This window comes from Lynx canadensis, chromosome C1 (genome assembly GCF_007474595.2).
Source record: "Lynx canadensis isolate LIC74 chromosome C1, mLynCan4.pri.v2, whole genome shotgun sequence".
In the NCBI taxonomy this organism is placed as follows: Eukaryota; Metazoa; Chordata; class Mammalia; order Carnivora; family Felidae; genus Lynx; species Lynx canadensis.
The window spans coordinates 213149475-213167879 of record NC_044310.1 but is presented as its reverse complement, the minus strand read 5'-3'; positions in this window follow the sequence as shown (position 1 = coordinate 213167879).

Here is an 18405-nt window from a genome sequence, read left to right as displayed (position 1 = left end):
GGTGAAACTCCCCTGTCCTGCCCTGGGAGCAAGGACCGAGTGCCAAGTTGGATGGCAGACAACAGCCTGGTGCCATTCCCCTGGAGCCCAGAGCCCCCTAGACTCTGAACAGAAGAGAGCCTGAGTTTAGGGTACCTGGCCTCACGCCATCCCCAGGCTCTCCAGGAAAGATGGGGCAGAGGGATCTAGGGGTGGTTCTTTTTTATGTTCAGCCCTAAGGGTATCAAGTCCTCTCCCAGGTCAAGACCAGAGGGCAGGCCAGGGGCCTATAGACTTCTCCCTTGAGATGCCCCACACACCCCTATCCTCTCCCAAATCTGCTTTCCCATCCACTGCTCTCCACCCCCTCGCTCTCCCAGCGCTGGTTTGAAACTGGTCACCGAGACCCTCCAGGCTGCTTCTTTAATGTCTCTCTAATGTCTTCTTTCTACGCCTCCACTGCTATCCTAGTCACAGCTGGGACCATGGGACAGCCTCCACCTGACCAGTTTCACCCTGCCACCAGGCTGCCCCTTCTATAGCCAGCGTGCAAAGCAAACTAAGTCTTGTTTCCCTACTAAAGTTCTCTAGTGGCTCCCTGCTGCCTCCAGGATCCCCTGATTGGACCTACCAGGGCGTCCAGTAACTGGGTAAGCCCATACTCTACAACCAGCCGGCTCATGATTTAATCCTGAGGCCATTCCTTGTTAGCTGTGCCTTGGTTTCCCAATGTGTAAAATGGGGATGTGTTCCCAACAACTGGGGATAACAACTGGGCAGTGTTCCAAGTGCTTTACGCATAATCATACTTACTTAAGCCTTGTAGCAACTCTATGAGGTGACTACCATGCTTGCCCTACTGCACCCACAATACCCACAATACCCACAATAAAAGTAGAATAATGGGAAAGCCGAGTTCATATAGTTGTGGATTACATGAGCTAGAGTGCATGTCAAAATCTAGAAGAACTTGGAGCCCGGCTGGTTGTGCTCAGTACATTCTAGCTGTTATTTTTGACCCAGCCCCTCCTGCCAACACCTTTGCCCATCTAACCTCCAGTCCACTGAAGCATAGGTAAGTGCCTCTTCCTTTGCCCTAACCACCTTCCTCCTCCCCTCTCCCCTCTCTGCGCCCTATCACCTAGCAAAGAATGTGTGCTTATTAAATATTTAGCAATCAGTGAATAAGGGTTTGGGGAGGAGGCTGGGTTGAGGGGATTAGTCAGTGCTCATGCGCCCCCATGTGGCCAACCTCGGCATTCGAGGACCTGGCCCAACCTTTACAATGGGAGGGCAGAAGACCGTTTCAACGCCTGGGAAGGTGGGAGGAGGCTGTCTGAGGACAGACTCTGCTGCAACCCACGGTTAATCCCAGGGTTTAGGCCCCAGGTGTCTATGCGGCTGCAGGGATTTTCAGCCCCCTGGCCAGCTCGACCTTTTTTCCTCTTCTCTCTGAGAGTTCTGTGTGTGTGTGTATTTGTCAATAGGAGCTGGACTGTGCACCCAAGAGGTCAAGAGGTCAAGTGTGTCTACACATGGCGGCAACAGTTTCTTTTTTCAGATGTATGTGTGTGGGGGGGGGGGGGAGGGCGCAGGTGTCCAAGCCCGCATGCATGTATATGTCCCTTGCTTGTGTGTGGCTATCACTGGGCCCCATCTAGGTTGAGCACACTGTGTGCCTCAGCCTGCCAGTGAGCTGAGAGTGGGCTCTAGCCTATTACTGGAACTTTCTAGATCTTAGTGAGCTCCATGGTGTCCAGGTTTCCGTGTTCCAGAAAGACCAATACCCAAACTCGGAGTCTTTTTGCACACATCGACAAGTCTCAGGCATCGCTGGGCCCATGTTCCACCTTGGAGGGGAGCTGGTTTACTCCTCTCTCTCTCACACGTACATACCAATTCAGTATTCACTGTACTTGTATAACTGGCCTGTCATAGTTCCGCTTGCTTCTGCTGGCCACCAGCTGTGTACATCGCCATCATGAGCATCTCCTGTGTCGCTCTTAGATATTTTGACAGATTAGCTTCCTATGCATAGGCAGGCTTGTGTAAGAGCAAGGGATTTGGAGTCAGACATGCTTGGGTTCAGATTCAGGTTGGCCCTAGCTGTGTACTTTTAGACAAGGGATTTGACTTCATCGGGCCTCAGGTTCCTCATTTGCTCAATGATGATAATAATAATGCCTATTTCCTTAGGCAGTTGTGGCAAGTAAACGAAATGAAGAATAGAAAGCCTGGCAGGTGGGAGGGTGGGGCGCCTAGGTGGCTCAGTCAGTTGAGCATCATGATCTCGCAGTTGATGAGTTCGAGCCCTGCGTCAGGCTCTGTGCTGACAGCTCAGAGCCTGGAGCCTGCTTCTGATTCTGTGTCTCCCTCTCTCTCTGCCCTTCCCCTCTTACACTCTTTCTCTGTCTCAAAAATAAAGATAAACATTTAAAAAATTTTTTTTAATTGAAAATAAAAAACAAAGTCTGGGGCATGGTAGGTGATAAGTGGAGGTGATTACTGGCGCTGGTAGGTTTTTGGCTTCTGGCTGGGCCTCTGTGCTCTGCTTCCTGTCCCCATGTCTCTCTGTCCTGTGACCCATGGCACAAGGCAAAGTGTTGGGCCAGGCCCTGCAGACAGTATTCAGAATGGCTGCAAGCAGTTGCCCACAGTCTGGACGAGAATCTTTTACAAACGGGGACTGCACACATCACTTGTGTCATACACACAGGAACACACATGTGGGAGACCTCATTTTCCCACCCTCAAACTGGAGCACCTGGTCTGACCAGGCCGATGTATTTATGGGGCTAAAGGAGCAAAATGTCTGAAGCAAGTCCTTGCAGACTGCCCAGCTTCTAATCTTGGCGCATTCGGCCACCTGGGGGAGCCCTCTGTCACTTTCAGAAAAGAGGGAGTGGAGGGGGATGTGTGGAAAGGGGAGGGGTGCCGGCTGCTTTGGGGGCCAGAGAAAAGCTGGAAGAGTGGAGTGGGGTGTCAGTTCCCCCTAAGAAGCATCTCTTCCAGGAGCCAGGCCGGGAGTTAACCTGTCTGTTGCCAGCCTCCACCCCTTAGGCCCCTGGGGCGTCTGGGTTCTGAGTAGAGATGGCCAGGGCAGGGTGTGCTGGGGGCATTTGGCCTCCTTGGGAGCCCTGCTGTGGGGACAATATGGAATTCTGTGCAAGTGACTGAGTCCCTCAAAATGTTCCCACCCTAAGCTCAGGAAGAGTAATGCACGTTGTGTGTGTGTGTGTGTGTGTGTGTGTGTGTGTTTGGCTTCTCAAATCACTGGGATTCCCAAGTCAGCCAAACCACCTGAAGCCCTGAGAAGCCCTCTGTGAACCTCCTGCTTAGTGATTTGGCCCCCTGTCACTGTGCCGGGGGCCACCAGGCAGAGCGAGGAACCGGTGCTCCCTCTGGCTCCTCTGAACAGCACTGCTGGCGTCAGCCCGCACTGAGGGAGGTCACGTGCTCCCAAATCCTCACAGGTCCCGAGAGGTCATTCCATGCGGCCCTACCCCCTTGCCAGGTGAGGAGACTGAGGCACAGAGGGAGACAGAACTTGCCCCAGGTCACCCAGCTGGGAGGCAGTGAGGCCTCTGTGAACCCAGGATGTCTGATTCCCCTCCTTCCCCTCCCCACCCTCTGCCACTTCTGGAAGACTCTGGCACCGAGACCCAGGCTGTCAGAGGCAGCTGCAAGAAGGGCCAGAGAGGTGGACACTGGTGGGAGCAGAAGAAGGAGGTCAGCAAACCAGACACGGCGCTGCAGAGACAAGCCTTTGAGTGGTTTCAGGGTGGCCATGGGCTGAGGAAGGAGGAGAGGAGGAGGAAGTACTGCCGGGTGTGGTCATCTCTGTCAAGAGTGTGGCTGTGAGGAAAGGGAGCCCAGAGGGAGGTGGGCTCAGGGTACTTGGGTTAACACGGAGGGACTTGGTAGCTTCTGTGTTGATGGGAAGGAGCCAACACTGAGTATCAACTGGAGTCAGGTGCCCAGGACCAGGGGTGGGGCAGGGTGGGAGCCAGCACAGTGGCCGGAGTCACCTCTGCTTCCTCATGGGGGATAGCAATCTGAGCTGTTGGCAGGTGACTGAGGCAGGAAGTAGGATGCCCAGGCAGGAGGGGCTCTCTCTTCTCTGGGACTTGGCCGGTAGGGAATGGGAGCCAAGAAGAGGGAGGAGTAGAGAGGAGGGAGTGGGGCTTTCCAGCTGGCTCAGGGCTGGGGGTTGGGGATCAGATGTGAGAGCCCGGGGAGGCAGCCAGTGCCCAGAGTCACCCAGATCTGTAACCTGTCTCCTTTGCCTCCTTCCTGAGGCTCTCACCCAGCTCCCCCTTGCAGGCGGACTCTTAGGACGCTCAAGAACTGAGGCTCACTGATTTTGATGAAAAACAAGAGTTTCAGTAAAATGGGGACCTTCTGTCTTTGTCCAGGGCCTGACACTGCCAGGTGGTCTAGGTCTAAGGTGTTTTTTGGTGCCCTCTAGCAGGTGGGCAGAGAGAGAGACCTGGGGGGTAGACCCTCCCATCTTCCCTTGGGACTGACCCTCTTTTCCTGGCCTCATGTCCCCCTCCCTACCAAACTCCCATCTCTTCCTCTATCCACTTGGCCCCCCACAAGGACCCCTGGAGCCAGCTTCTGGAGGAGTGAGGCCTGGAAGGTGGCCCTGTAGGGTGGTGCTGGTAAGCCTCTCCTTATGGCCCATTCTGCTCCCCTGAAGCCTGCAACCTGGGGAACAGATGGCCCCCCCCTCCCTGACGGCTCCTCAGTAAACCCTGGGGGCCCCTTGGCTCCTCCTTGTGGCCTCCCCAGTGTCCCCCCTCCCATTTTGGGAAGCAGTGAGCTGAAAAGAGACAACATCTGGGTCTCCCCAGGGCCCCAGTGGCCCAGCTGCTAGCCTGGCCAGCAGCCTCAGGAAATAGCCACCCCTCCCCCCAGGGCTGGTGTCACCCTGATCAGTATCATTTGAGTACTTGCCATCCTTTGAAGCAGGATCCCAAGCTTGGCACCCTCTTATCCCAAGATATTTCATGCAAGAAAGAGCCTTGGGGGGGCCTGGCTTACAGAGACCCCTGGCCAAAGCCACAACTGTCCCTGTTATAGTGGGTGGCCAGGCAGCTCCTCAAAGGTCTTTGCCACATCAGCCACCAGACCCACAGGGCCAACTCAGCCCCAGACTGAAAGACATTCCGCCCTGAGCCTGGGGAGGGGAGCATGCCACCAACAATCTGTGGGACAAGTGGCCTCAGAGGGGCAGAATGCTGTGCCTTTCATTGGACAGGACCAAGGGCCCTGGGCTCAGGCAGAGGAGGGCTGGCTTCCAGCCAGGGCCCTGTCCCCAGCACCTGAATGCCACCATGCCCCCCAGGTGCCCAGCCCACTGCTCTCTGTGAGGACACCCAGAGGCCAGGCCACAGGCACTCTTTAGAGCATCTGGGTCTCACTGGGCCTTGTCTGAAGAGCAGGAACAAGCACCGACTGATTTACATATTGAATTCTTGTTTGCATTTCACGTCCAGGTTCTGGCCTTGACCTTCTCCTCCCTCCTCCTTCCCACCTAGGAAAGACTCCTATGGTCTACTCTCTGAGAATCAGAACAATTACCCTTTGGCCAGCATAGCTGGGATCTTAGGACTGAGGGCCAATGAGCACAGTGAGCTGTCCCAAGTCATCCAGCCAGCTAGGATCAGAGCTGGACCTCAACCCTGCCCCTGAGAATCCATCCAGGCTCTTTCCCTACACGTACAGCCTGTCTTACACCCTTAGACCAGAGGGGGTTCAGGGAGCTCTCTCAGGGCCCTCAGACCTGAGGGTCTGAGCCTGAGTGTGAGTACAGGAGCAGGGATGAAGGCACTTGCCCCCCCCACTCAGAGCCAGCACAGTGGGGAAGGTGGTGGTAGAGTGAAGGTAAGAGCTGGGTGGAGGGCAGCGAATGTGAGGGTGGGGTCTGGGCGTGGGTTCCGCTCTCCTCGGCACATCTGGGCCACCCCACTGAGCCCTGTGGTATGGGGGCCAAGCTGGTGTCCTGTTGGAGCCAGGTTGAGCCAGTGCCTCAGTGCCCTCCCTACCCTCCGCCAGGACGGAGTTGAGAGCCTGCAGCACACAGGAACCAGGAAAGTCACCGTCATGCGGGCCTCTCCTGAGCCTTCCTTTCCTTCTGAGACTCGGGGGAATTTTATCTTCCTTTCAGTTGCCCTGCACTGACCTTGTTGGTTTCTGGGGTTTCCTCTCTGTCAAACAATGATCCTGCAATGGGATAGAGCAGGAGCAAGTCCCCTCCCCCACCTCGGGCCCCTCCCCCACTGGCCTGGCTCTGCCTGAGCTCCCACCATTGCACTTGCCAGGCACACGACCACCTGGAATGATGCCTGGGCCCTCCCTGGCTGGCATTTCAGAAGGTGGGCACTCTGTAGCATAAAGTCCCTCTAGGGGAGAAAAACCTCTCTGGGCAGAGGTCCCGGGTCCCTTCCTAGGGGAACTTGGGGAACTCCACCTGCTACCTGCCTTTAGTCTGCAGGTTCAGGGCAGGCCTGATCCCAGCTAGACTCTCAGTCCCCCTGAGGCAGCCTCAGGGCCAGAGCCTCATTTTACCACCCTTTGTCAGATCCACAAACTGATGGCAGGAGGTGTGAGTTTGCCCTGGCCCCAAACTGCAGAGGAGATGGGGGGTGGGGGTGGCGCGGATGTCCAAAGTGTAGACCCGGCATAGGGTCGCTCCCTGTCTCCTATTCATCCAGGAGTCAGCCAACAAACATATAATAATCCCCAGCTGTGTGTTCCAGCCACCCTGCACCTATTCAGCTTTGTGAAGGGGCAAGACTGAGCCACAGTATCCAGAAGCCCTGAGACCTTAAGGAGCTCCAATAACTGTGGTCAGGTACCTGACAATTACCTGATAACTGGTCTTAGCTTGGGGTCCTGGTGAGAGCCCCAAAACCAGGTTTTGCTTGCTGAGCAAAGGGCACACTCTGGCATCTTCTTTGCCCACAACCAGGGTCCTGGCCCCGTAAACAGGTACCATCCAGCAGGACTTGGGCTGCCCATTGCCTAACCCGGCCTCCTGAGATGCTGGTTTGCATCCCAGGCCATGACACTATTTTCATATACAGCAAGGAGCCCTCCCCTTTGCTAAAACTGTGAAAGTAAAAGCTGTGACCTTTGAGAGAGACACAGCCACAGGGGGACACTAGCAATAAGGCCTCACAGGGTCAGGCTGCACAGGTCGGAACACAGAACACACTACTGCTTGCAAGAAACACTGGATGTGGTGGCCAGGTGGGAAGGATGAAGAGTGTTCTGGAAACAGTGTCATACACGGAATGGTGGGGAAAGCTGGTGTGGCTTAGCCCAGAGCAGATGACACTTCAGTGAGCATTCAGTATTATTTCATCATTCATTCTGACAACACATGCACTGAACACTATGATGCTCTGGGACCGTGGGAGCCTGCCTTCTTAGAACACACGGTCACACAGACCGGGACCATGAAGACGGACATTAAAGAAAGCAGATTTCAATTCTATTGAAGACATAACACACAGAAGAAGTACATTCCCTGCCACTGGAAGTAATCCAGGAACAAAGTAGGGGAGATGTCTGCTTTAGGTGTTGAGGTGACAGAGACGACCACTAAGATCACTTCTAACTTGGGGTGGCCTGGGTGGCTCAATCGATTAAGGTCTGACTTCAGCTGAGGTCATGAACTCAAGTCATGATCTCACGGTTCATGAGTTGGAGCCCCAAAAGCCCACTTCAGATCCTCTGTCTCCCTCTCTCTCTGCCCCTGCCCTGCTTGTGCATGCGTGCACACTCTCTCTCTCTTTTTCTCTCTCTCAAATAAACATTAAAAAAAAAGATCATTTCTGACTCGAAGATTTGGCCATTTCATCTGTGTATGGATTATAGTATCTCAGGCTTTTGACTGTCCATTTCCCCATCTTCTTTCTTCAGATTCCTTGGGGGGCTTCTCCCCAGTGTGAAAAGAGTCTATCCATTGATGGGCAAGGACGGCCATCGATCTCTTACTGACAGGATTCTTTACTTCAGCTTCTGGAATCTTATATCCTATAGAAGAGTGGTTTTCTAACTGGGGGTCTTGAATCCTTCTGTCACACTGAACAAGGATGGGTGAGTGGCCTGGAGTGGTGGTGGGGGGGGGGGGTCTGAGGCTGGAAATGATTTTCTGGTGTTGGGGGAGGCAGCTTGGGCATGAGTGCCCCGTGACCCAGAGGCAGACCCCAGGGAGCCAGGAATCTAGGGGCTGCAGAAGGAGGGATGGGAGTCACGGGGAAGCTGGAGAGGAGGGCTGGGAGCCAAGCAAAGTTTTTTCTCCTTCAGCCTGTTGGGGGTGGTGCTGCATGCCAAGGCCTCCAGGACCAGACATATCCCTGAGATGCAGCGTCAAATTATACTCCCTGAAATTAGACCAATTAGAGATTCACTAGGGTGGCAAGCTTCTTGCTGAAAGCCCCACTTAAAAGATATCCCATAGGGAACCTGCCCTATCAGACATTAAAGTTTGCTCAAAGGCTGTAATTGGCACAGATACTGGCCTCAGAATCCAGGACAGTTCAGAGGGTCAGGGCAGACAGCTCAGAACCTCGGGTGGGGATTGTGTCAGGGCCGGGGTGCCCTCATCAGGCTCTGGAGGCCTGCCCCTGCAGCCAGAAGGCAGCCCGTGGGGCCCACGTTTTGATGCGGAGCGTTCTGGGAGGTTCGGAGCCTGAAGCCCCCCCTGAAACAGAAGGCAGCAGGCATTCTGCGATGCCTCTCATCCACTTCCCGCCCCTGGGCCATCCCTCCCATGAGTCACCCTGTTATCCCTCCACGGCCAAATATAGCTCCCGAGGCAAATGAGGGTGCCCCATTGTGCAGATGGACCGAGGCGCCAGGGCGGTGGACCAGGCGAGGGGACCCAGCAGCCGGCCAGGCAGCCCACCCCTCGCCCCTTCCTCGCCCAGACCTGAGAGGTCTCCGCCTTGAACTCCAGATCTCGGGGCTACTTTCCCCACAAACGCAGGGGAAGTCGGCGAGCGGGAGGGTTCTGGCCGACAAACAGTGACCACTTCCTTCTAGGGGAACGTGCGACACGGGCAGGGGGACAGAGAACAGGGCAGGGGGCCTTTCCCCTTGGTTTTGTCCATCAGAGGAGGCCAGGTTCCCGCGCGCAGCGGCGGCCGTGCCAGTGAGCCAGGGTGGCCGCGAGGCCCCGGGCGTGCCCGCCGTCCCCAGCAGCCCCTCGGGCGCCGCCCCGGCCCGCGGAGCCACCACATAAGGAAATGTTTGCGCCCGGGCGGCGCGGCCTCTGGGCAGCGGCCCGCTCGCTCCCGCCCCCCTCCCCGCCTCCCCGCCTCCCCGCCTCCCCGCCTCCCCGCTCGCCGCCTCCTGGACGGGCCGGGCAGGGGCGGGTGCACCGAGGAGGAGCCGCCCGCGGCCCGGGGAGGCGGACTGGGAGGGCGGCTCGCGGGGTCGGCCGGCCCTGCCGCCCGAGGGGGACGCCCTGCCGGGCTGGGTGGGACCGGCCGGAAGCCTTCTCCTGCCCCAAGCCCCCTGCGGAAGGCTGGGACCCGGGCTGCCCTGCGGGGGATGGGGGTGGGGGATGGGGGTGGGGGAGAGGACGGGACGCGTCCCTCCCTGGCTTTGCCATCTCAGACGCTGGGATGTGTGACCCGGGCCCGGAGGGATGGTCCCGCTGAAGAAATCCCTCCCGCCCATTAGAAGCGGGCACACTCGGCCAACTGTCCCTCTCCGGGAGTCCAGAGCAGTGTCTTATTTCTCTGGATTGGGACCGAGGCATCCTGAGTCCCAGTCACTCCTTAGAGGACAAACATATTACAACCTGCCTGCTGGCGGGCAAGGTCAGGCTCACGTGGACTGTCTCCCTTCTGGAGTTTTCCATTAAATTATTTACACAGGCCCCGAACAAGCCCACAGACCTCTGCAAGAAGTCGGCAGGCACAAGGTGGTATTTATTCTTCTACAAACGGTCTCATTTCTCCAGGGATCCCCCCCCCCACACACACACACTTAAATGTGACCCTTGGAGGTAAGAAGCTGCCCAAGGGCGGTGCCTTCAAGGTCTCTGTGGTTTACTTTTGGGAGCTAGACGAATTCCCCACCAGGTGTTTCCTGGGCCAGACCCCACGCCCAGCCCAGCATTTAGAGGGGGCAGTTCTGGTCCTCTGCTCAGGGACTGGGGGACCGGGAAGCGTGACTCTGGAGCATACTCCAACAAGAGCCGTTCAGGGAGGATGATATCACCCAGATCCTTGGCCTTTGGAAAAAGTGTGACATGCAGAGCGGTGATCCAGTACAACCTGCCCGTTCAGCAGGAGAGGGGGTGGGCCCACCTCACCTCCTTCCAGGTTACGCGGATTTGATTTAGATCAGATCTCAGGCTTGGTTTCCTAGGAGGTGCCAGCCTGTGGCCAGCCCTGCTGGTGGATTAAAGTGGTGGCATGTCACCCTTGCCTGAGTGACACTGTTACAGCAGCCATTTATCCCCAAGGCCCCACCTCCCAGGCAGGCAGGGCTGCCCAGAAGTGGCTGCCAAGAGGGCTCGGCAGGACTGCTCCCACCCCTAAAGACAGCCCACAGTGCCCTTGTGAGGAAGGTCCCTAGTGGTTTTTTCTGCATAAAGTGCCTGGTGCTGCTGATCAGGAGGTCAATTCTCCCTAACCCCAGTAGCAAGGACTATGGACCATGCCCAGGACTGGGGCAACTGTGGAATGCATATGGGAGAGGGAGGCTATGTTTGGCAAGGTCACCCCCCATGGTAGGGTAGCAGGGGTTGTGCACCCATCCAGTCTGCACCTTCACAGCTCCCCAGTTTTTCTTTTTCCCAAAGATTTTATTTTGAAGTACTCTCTACATCCAACGTGGGGCTCGAACCCACAGCTCCGAGAACAAGAGTCTCATGCTCTGCAGACTAAGCTAGCCAGGTCTGTGAGTTGTTTTATTATTTTTTAATGTTTTATTATTTTTTACTTATTTATTTTTATTTTATTATTATTTTTTTTTTAAGACAGAGACAGAGCATGAGTGGGGACGGGGCAGAGAGAGAGGGAGACACAGAATCTGAAGCAGGCTCCAGGCTCTGAGCTGTCAGCACAGAGCCTGACATGGGACTTGAACTCACGAACTATGAGATCATGACCTGAGCTGAAGTTGGACACTTAACCAACTGAGCCACCCAGGCGCCCCAATTTTTTACTTATTTTGAGAGAGAGAGAGAGAGAGATAGAGCGTGTGAGCGTATGCTCTAGTGGGAGAAGGGCAGAGAAAGAGGGAGAGAGAATCCCAAGCAGGTTCCACGCTCAGCTTAGAGCCCAACATGGGTCTCAATCCCACAACCATGACCTGAGCTGATATCAAGAGTAGGACACTTAACAGACTGAGCCACCTAGGTGTCCCATCCCTAGAGTTTTTTTTTTTTTTTTTTTTTTTAACGTTTATTTATTTTTGGGACAGAGAGAGACAGAGCATGAACGGGGGAGGGGCAGAGAGAGAGGGAGACACAGAATCTGAAGCAGGCTCCAGGCTCTGAGCCATCAGCCCAGAGCCCGACGCGGGACTCGAACTCACAGACGGCGAGATCGTGACCTGAGCTGAAGTCGGACGCTTAACCGACTGAGCCATCCAGGAGCCCCTCATCCCTAGAGTTTTAATCCCAGAGGCACAGGGGCAGCCCAGCGGGCTGTAATCCACATTGCATAGACTTTCAGCATCATATCAGGTGTGACGAAGCTATTTTGCTCTTGGACCCTAGTGTCCTGCAATTTGGGTCTATAAGCTCCTAGAGGCAGGAAGTGTTTGGCTGCTGCAGAGGTGATGAAGTTTTCCCTTCTTCCCTTCTAGTTTCTTTGGCTGGCCTAATAATTAAACTGATACAAGAGAGATTAACAAGAGAAAAACAAACAAAAGCATACATGCGTAATTGAATAAAATCCCCAAATGGCCAAACCCATCATCTTAGATACCATTTTCAGCTAAAGACAAAAGATGCTGGGGGTAGGGATCAATTATAGGAAGTTACCAGCAAAGCACAATAAAAAAAGTGTAAGGTTGTTTTGTAGATTTAAATCCTTGTCTTCTCCATTGATAAGAGTTTCTAAAGATTTAGAGTCATCCTCCTCTTCTCCGTACAGTGAAGGAGTCACCCTTAGAAATGGAGATTTCCCTTATAAATGTAAATGTTTCTTACAAAAGGGTAACTTCTACTCAGTTTTCAGAGCTTCCCTTGTGTTTGCAGTCTCTGAAAACTAACCAGCCTAAAATAATCGTTATGCTAAAGAGGCATATTTTGGGGTAGTATATTTTGTTCCCCTTCACTGCTATATGCCTAGCCTTAACACAAGCCTAACACACAGCATATGCTCAGAAAATTATCTTTTGGGGCGCGCACACACACACACACACACACACACGCACGCGCGGACCTTCATTTCATATCCTAAAGATCTGGGGCTCATAAGGATAAATTTTTTATGCTTTAAGGCTGTCCTGTGAAGTGTCCTCCATCATGAGACACATTCAAATGATAACATATTGGGGTTGTTGTAGAGGGGTTCTCAATGGGAATGTAGAGGCATGTTAGAGTTGATGTATTTTTATGCCCATAAAATATACCTACGAATAGCAAGCATAACAAGAAAATATTCATAACCATATGAAATGTATGCTGAAGAGGTGGTTCTTTGATAACAGGACAAGGAGGGTCAGACAAGGAACTTCTAAAGTCAGTCCAGCATAAATGCTAACATCCCATGTTTATTCTGGGTTATTCTTGCTCTGTGCCTGCAGACTTCTCCACTGACATAGGTGCTTGCCCAGGCACCCAACCAGTAAAGGTCAGCCCTGGGGCTTAAGTCTTTGTCTCTCCCCCAGAGAGAGGAGTGTGCTCAACACAGAAGAGCCTGAAACACCAGGAGGTGTAAACAGCTGGGGAGACCATAGTCCCCCATCCTGTTTTTATACCCCATTCCTTCCCTGGGGAGGCCACTTTCCTTCTGAGCCTGTTCCCACTCTCTTGTCCCTTGGGCCCCACAAACAGTCCTCTTTACCACATACCCTCCTATCACCCGCCTCTTCTCCTTCAACCCCATAGTCTCAAAAGGAATTTGGTGGCATCTCCTGTTTAAATGCCTTCTAGAAAAAACTTCTCAGGCCTGAACAGGAAATTGGGACTTGACCCCTGATTCCCTCTGTAGCCAGGCCCTGGCCTTGGCTCATGCTTTCTCCAAAAAGGTTTTTCAAATCTTTCGGGCCAGGGGACTCCTTCCCAACTTCACCGTGTTGCCCGTAACTGCCCATTTCTTTGTGTTTCTTTTACTAGCTGCCCATCGCTGTCACTGCGTGGCCCCAATGCAAAGTGGGAGGGGCCCAATGAGCTGGAAGGAAAGAAGAAAGATTTAAAAAAGCTTAAGAATAGCATAGAGTAGCAGGCAGGTGTTTATTCTTCGCATGTAAACTCAGCAAGGGCTAAAGAATCCAAAACAGTCCAGAAACACCATAGTTTTTGAGGGTGCTCCTGATTGCGGGAGGCCGAGCTTGCACTAATGGGTCTGCACACGTCCCAGGGCAAACACAAGTTGGTGCATATACCAGACTCATGCATCCATGCACCTGTGCACATCTCAGGTCCGTGCGAACAAGAATCCGTACACACCCGTACCTCTGTGGGCAGCCATTCGGTGCAAACACAAGTGTGCGCATACTCGTGTGAAAAGCAAATCCTTGAGATCGTGCACAGAGGAAAACGTGGAAACCCACCGGTTCGTGCATATCGGATGGTGCAAACACAAGTCTACGTATACTGGGACGAGTGCACTGTCCCGAGGTTGTACACACGTGGAAAGAGGCACACCCCAGGGTTGTGCACACACGAGGTCCTGCATGCCCCTTGGGCCAACTCTCAGGCCTAGTCCAGAGAAAGTAGAGGCGCCCATTCGACCCAAACTCGGGCACAGCTGTAGGGTCTGGGCGCCATCTTCGCCCCGCGAGCAGCGGAAAGATCAGCAGACCGGGCGGCCCTTGCGCAGGGGCCTTTGTTGTCCCTGCTTCCGGGCGTCCATCACGCGGAGTCCGCGCGCGCCGGAGCACGAAATGGCGGTTGGGGGCGGGGCGGGACGGGGCGACCCGGAACAGCGCCCACTCACGACTCCTGGCAAGGCGCGCCGTCCCGCCCCCTTGCGCAGGCGCACGGCACGGCGCGCGTTCCCGCGTTCCCTCCGACGCGCGCCGGGACACAAAGGGCTGGAGGGAAAGCACGGAGCGCGGCCAGCATCTACGGAGCGGCTAGCGGTCCGGAGCGGCCTGGAGCGGACTACCGGGGCCGGAGCCGGGCTCGCCGGAACCACGCGCTGGGGCGCCGGGTGGGGCGTTGGGCGGCGCTCCTTCCCCTCCCCTCGTCCTCCTTCAACGGCCGTAACGGCCTCGCGAGCTGGGGTGGGGCGGAGCGGGCCGGCAGGGCGCAGGCGCCGAACTCCCGGCCGCCGCGGGGAGGGCCTGGCGCCTCCATTTTCCGTCGCGCGCCCTAATGGCGGAAGTGGGTGCTTTTACCCGGGTGCGGAGGGAACGACTCGCCTCTGGGAAAGCCAGAGGCCTTCTCTCCAGATTCTTTGCTCGGTCCGCGCGCTTCAGCGCGGGAGTTGACCGATGTAGCTCTTTATAAAGGTTTGGAATGTGATGTAAAAAAAAAAAAAAGAAAAGGCCGACATCTCCGCGAATTACTACAATAGTTTGCAACTTGCTACTTCAAATTGGGAAATAGGGAAGGGGTGAGGATACTAATGCTGAAAAGGTAAAAATTTTTCCGTTATGGGATGTTTGTTAAAAACAATAATAGAACTTTTAAAGGGTATTTTTCATGATACAAATCCCTCTTCTTCGTAGAAAATCTCGGAAGAAATCATGAAAGCTGGCATTCACTGAATAGTTACATGTCAGACCGTTTTAAGTGCTATAATTTTCCTAACTAGGTACAGATGGAGAAATAAACACAGCGAGGTTAAGCACACAAAAGTACTTACAAGTACAGGAAAGTACGAAAAGTGTTAAACCCACCTTTCAAGACAATCACTATTTCATAAACTGGCCTGGTTCCCGCCAGTGTTTTTCTGTCCGTTAAGAATAAGTTTGGTTCAAGTTACATGCAGCCTATGGCCTCTTGATCATCAGGGCCGTGGTCTGGAAAATGAGAAAGGCTCAGAGGGACCAGGCAGTGCCGGTTCCTCAGTTCCTCGCTGTGCCTGGAGCAGCTTGGTCCTGCCTAGTCTGGAGACAGCACTAGCTGATGCCCGAGGAGCACCCCAACTCTAGAATGTTGGCCTCTAGTGATCCTGGAGAATTCACGTGACTGGTGACCATTTTTGGGAGTTGGGAGGAAAAGCGTCCTTATTCCTCTCTTTTTTCCTTCCCTTTTTTCCTACTGTAGCATTTTCTCAGGTCATAATTGCCGTACTTTAATTTCCCGAGCCCATTTCAGCCTATGAGGAAGGAAGGTATTTTCCTTGATCAGAGTAAGGTCAGTTTAAGAGAGGGCCGGGCAGGTATATCTCCTCATTTACAGGTGAAGCAGCTGAGATTTATGGCTAGAAGTCTGGACCAAGTTCATCAAATAATAGCGGAGAAGTGCTTCATCCAAGTTGAGGCATCTGCCTTGCGAAAACCTCAGTCTGGCAAGTCCTCAGCTTCCATGGGATCTGTTATGTCCCTGTTTGTCTTTTTATGTCTAACAACTTTGACAATATAGAGATCGCAACACCGAGCTGATAAATGGTAGGTGCTCTTCTTGCTTGGTGAAAGATGGGCTTTTCTTTTCTTTTTAAAAAAATTATTTATTTATTTTTTAAGTTTACATCCAAGTTAGTTAGCATGTAGTACAACAGTGATTTCAGGAATAGATTCCTTAGTGCCCCTTACCCATTTAGCCCATCCCCCCTCCCACAACCCCTCCAGTAATCCTGTTTGTTCTCCATAGTTGAGTCTCTTATGTTTTGTCCCCCTCCCTGCTTTTAAATTATTTTTGCTTCCCTTCCATTATGTTCATCTGTTGTATCTTAAAGTTCTCATGTGAGTGAAGTCATATGGTATTTTTCTTTCTCTAATTTTGCTTAGCATATCACCCTCTAGTTCCATCCATGTAGTTGCAAATGGCAAGATTTCATTCTTTTTGATTGCCGAATAATACTCCATTTATCCATTCATCCCTTGATGGATATTTGAGCTCTTTCCATACTTTGGCTATTGTTGATAGTGCTGCTATAAACATTGGGGTGCATGTGCCCCTTTGAAACAGCTGTATCCCTTGGATAAAAACCTAGTAGTGCAATTGCTGGGTTGCAGGGTAGTTCTATTTTTGATTTTTTTTTTTTTAATTTTTTTTTCCACGTTTATTTATTTTTGGGACAGAGAGAGACAGAGCATGAACGGGGGAGGGGCAGAGAGAGAGGGAGACACAGAATCGGAAACAGGCTCCAGGCTCTGAGCCATCAGCCCAGAGCCCGACGCGGGGCTCGAACTCACGGACCGTGAGATCGTGACCTGGCTGAAGTCGGACGCTTAACCGACTGCGCCACCCAGGCGCCCCTATTTTTGATTTTTTGAGGAAGCTCCATACTGTTTTCCAGAGTAGCTGTACCAGTTTGCACTCCCACCAGCAGTGCAAAAGAGATCCTCTTTCTCTGCATCCTCACCAACATCTGTTGTTGCCTGAGTTGTTAATGTTAGCCATTCTGACAGGTGTGAGGTGGTATCTCATTGTGGTTTTGATTTGTATTTCCCTGATGTTGAGCATTTTTTCACGTGGTGGTTGGCCATCTGGATGTCTTCTTTGGAGAAGTGTCTATTCATGTCTTTTGCCCATTTCTTCACTGGATTGTTTTTTGGGTGTTGAGTTTGAGAAGTTCTTTATAGATTTTGGATATTAACCCTTTATCTGATATGTCATTTGCAAATATCTTCTCCCATTCTGTCGGTTGCCTTGTAGTTTTGCTGTTTCCTTCTCTGTGCAGAAGCTTTTTATTTTGATGTCCCAGTAGTTCATTTTTGCTTTTGTTTCCCTTGCCTCCGGAGACGTGTTGAGTAAGAAGTTGTTGCGGCCAAGGTCAAAGAGGTTTTTGCCAGCTTTCTCCTCGAGGATTTTGATGACTTCCTGTCTTACATTTAGGTCTTTCATCCATTTTGAGTTTATTTTTGAGTAAGAGAGTGTTCCAAGTTCATTTTCTACATGTCGCTGTTCAGTTTTCCCAGCACCACTTGCTGAAGAGACTGTCTTTATTCCATTGAATATTCTTTCCTGCTTTGCCAAAGATTAGTTGACCATACGTTTGTGGGTCCATTTCTGGGTTCTCTTTTCTGTTCCATTGATCTGAGTGTCTATTCTTGTGCCAGTACCATACTATCTTGATGAGTACACCTTTGTAATACAGCTTGAAGTCTGGGAAAGATGGTCTTTTCTTAAACAGGTGGGGAGGTATGCAGCCAACATATCCCTCTTTACCATTAATCCTTTAAGGACTCATCTGTTTATCAAAATCCTTCTTATCCCATTAAAAATTTTTTTTAATGTTTATTTATTTTTTAGAGAGATAAGAGTATGAATGGGGAAGGGGCAGAGAGAGAGAGGGAGACACAGAATCTGAAGCAGGCTCCAGCTGTTAGCATAGAGCCCAATGCGGAGCTCGAACTCACAAGCCTTGAGATCATGACCTGAGCCAAAGTTGGAAGCTTAACCAACTGAGCCACCCAGGCACCCCCCGCAATGGCATCTTTAAGTTTATTTGTTTAAGTAATCTTTACACCCAACGTGGGACTTGAACTCAAGACCCTGAGATCAAGAGTCTCATGCTCCACCAACTGAGCCAGCCAAGCGCGCTTCCTGATAATTATTTTGAAATATTCCTAGAAAATCAAGATGCTTGTGTCTGTGAAAAGCTTTCTAGATAATTACTTTTCCTTAACATTGTGTAAAACAAAGTACTTTAATACTTAGTAGCTTGTGGCTTTGCCAAGTACTTATTTCCTGATTCTGTGTTCTCATATGTACAATATGGATAAGAATATGTCCTGGCAGAGTTTTGGGAGGATGATTAGAGATGATGTTTCTAAAGTGCCTTGACCATAATAGGTGCTCAATAAACAAGTGTTTGGTTGCTATTCTGTGTTAAGGAAGTATCAGGATTAACTAGCTGGTTGTATTTGAGAAAACATTAATATATAGTTCTCTGTTGAGCACAGCATTTTGCTCAGTTCTACCCTAAAAAACATCCAAGATTGCTCAGAAACAACAAGTGTTGGTGAGGATGTAGAGAAAAAGGAACTCTCTTGCACTCTTGGTGGGAATGGACACTGGGGCAGCCACTGTGGAAAATGGTGTTGGTGGTTCCTCAAAAAATTAAAAATAGAATTACCCTACAACCCAGTAATCACACTACTGGGTATTTA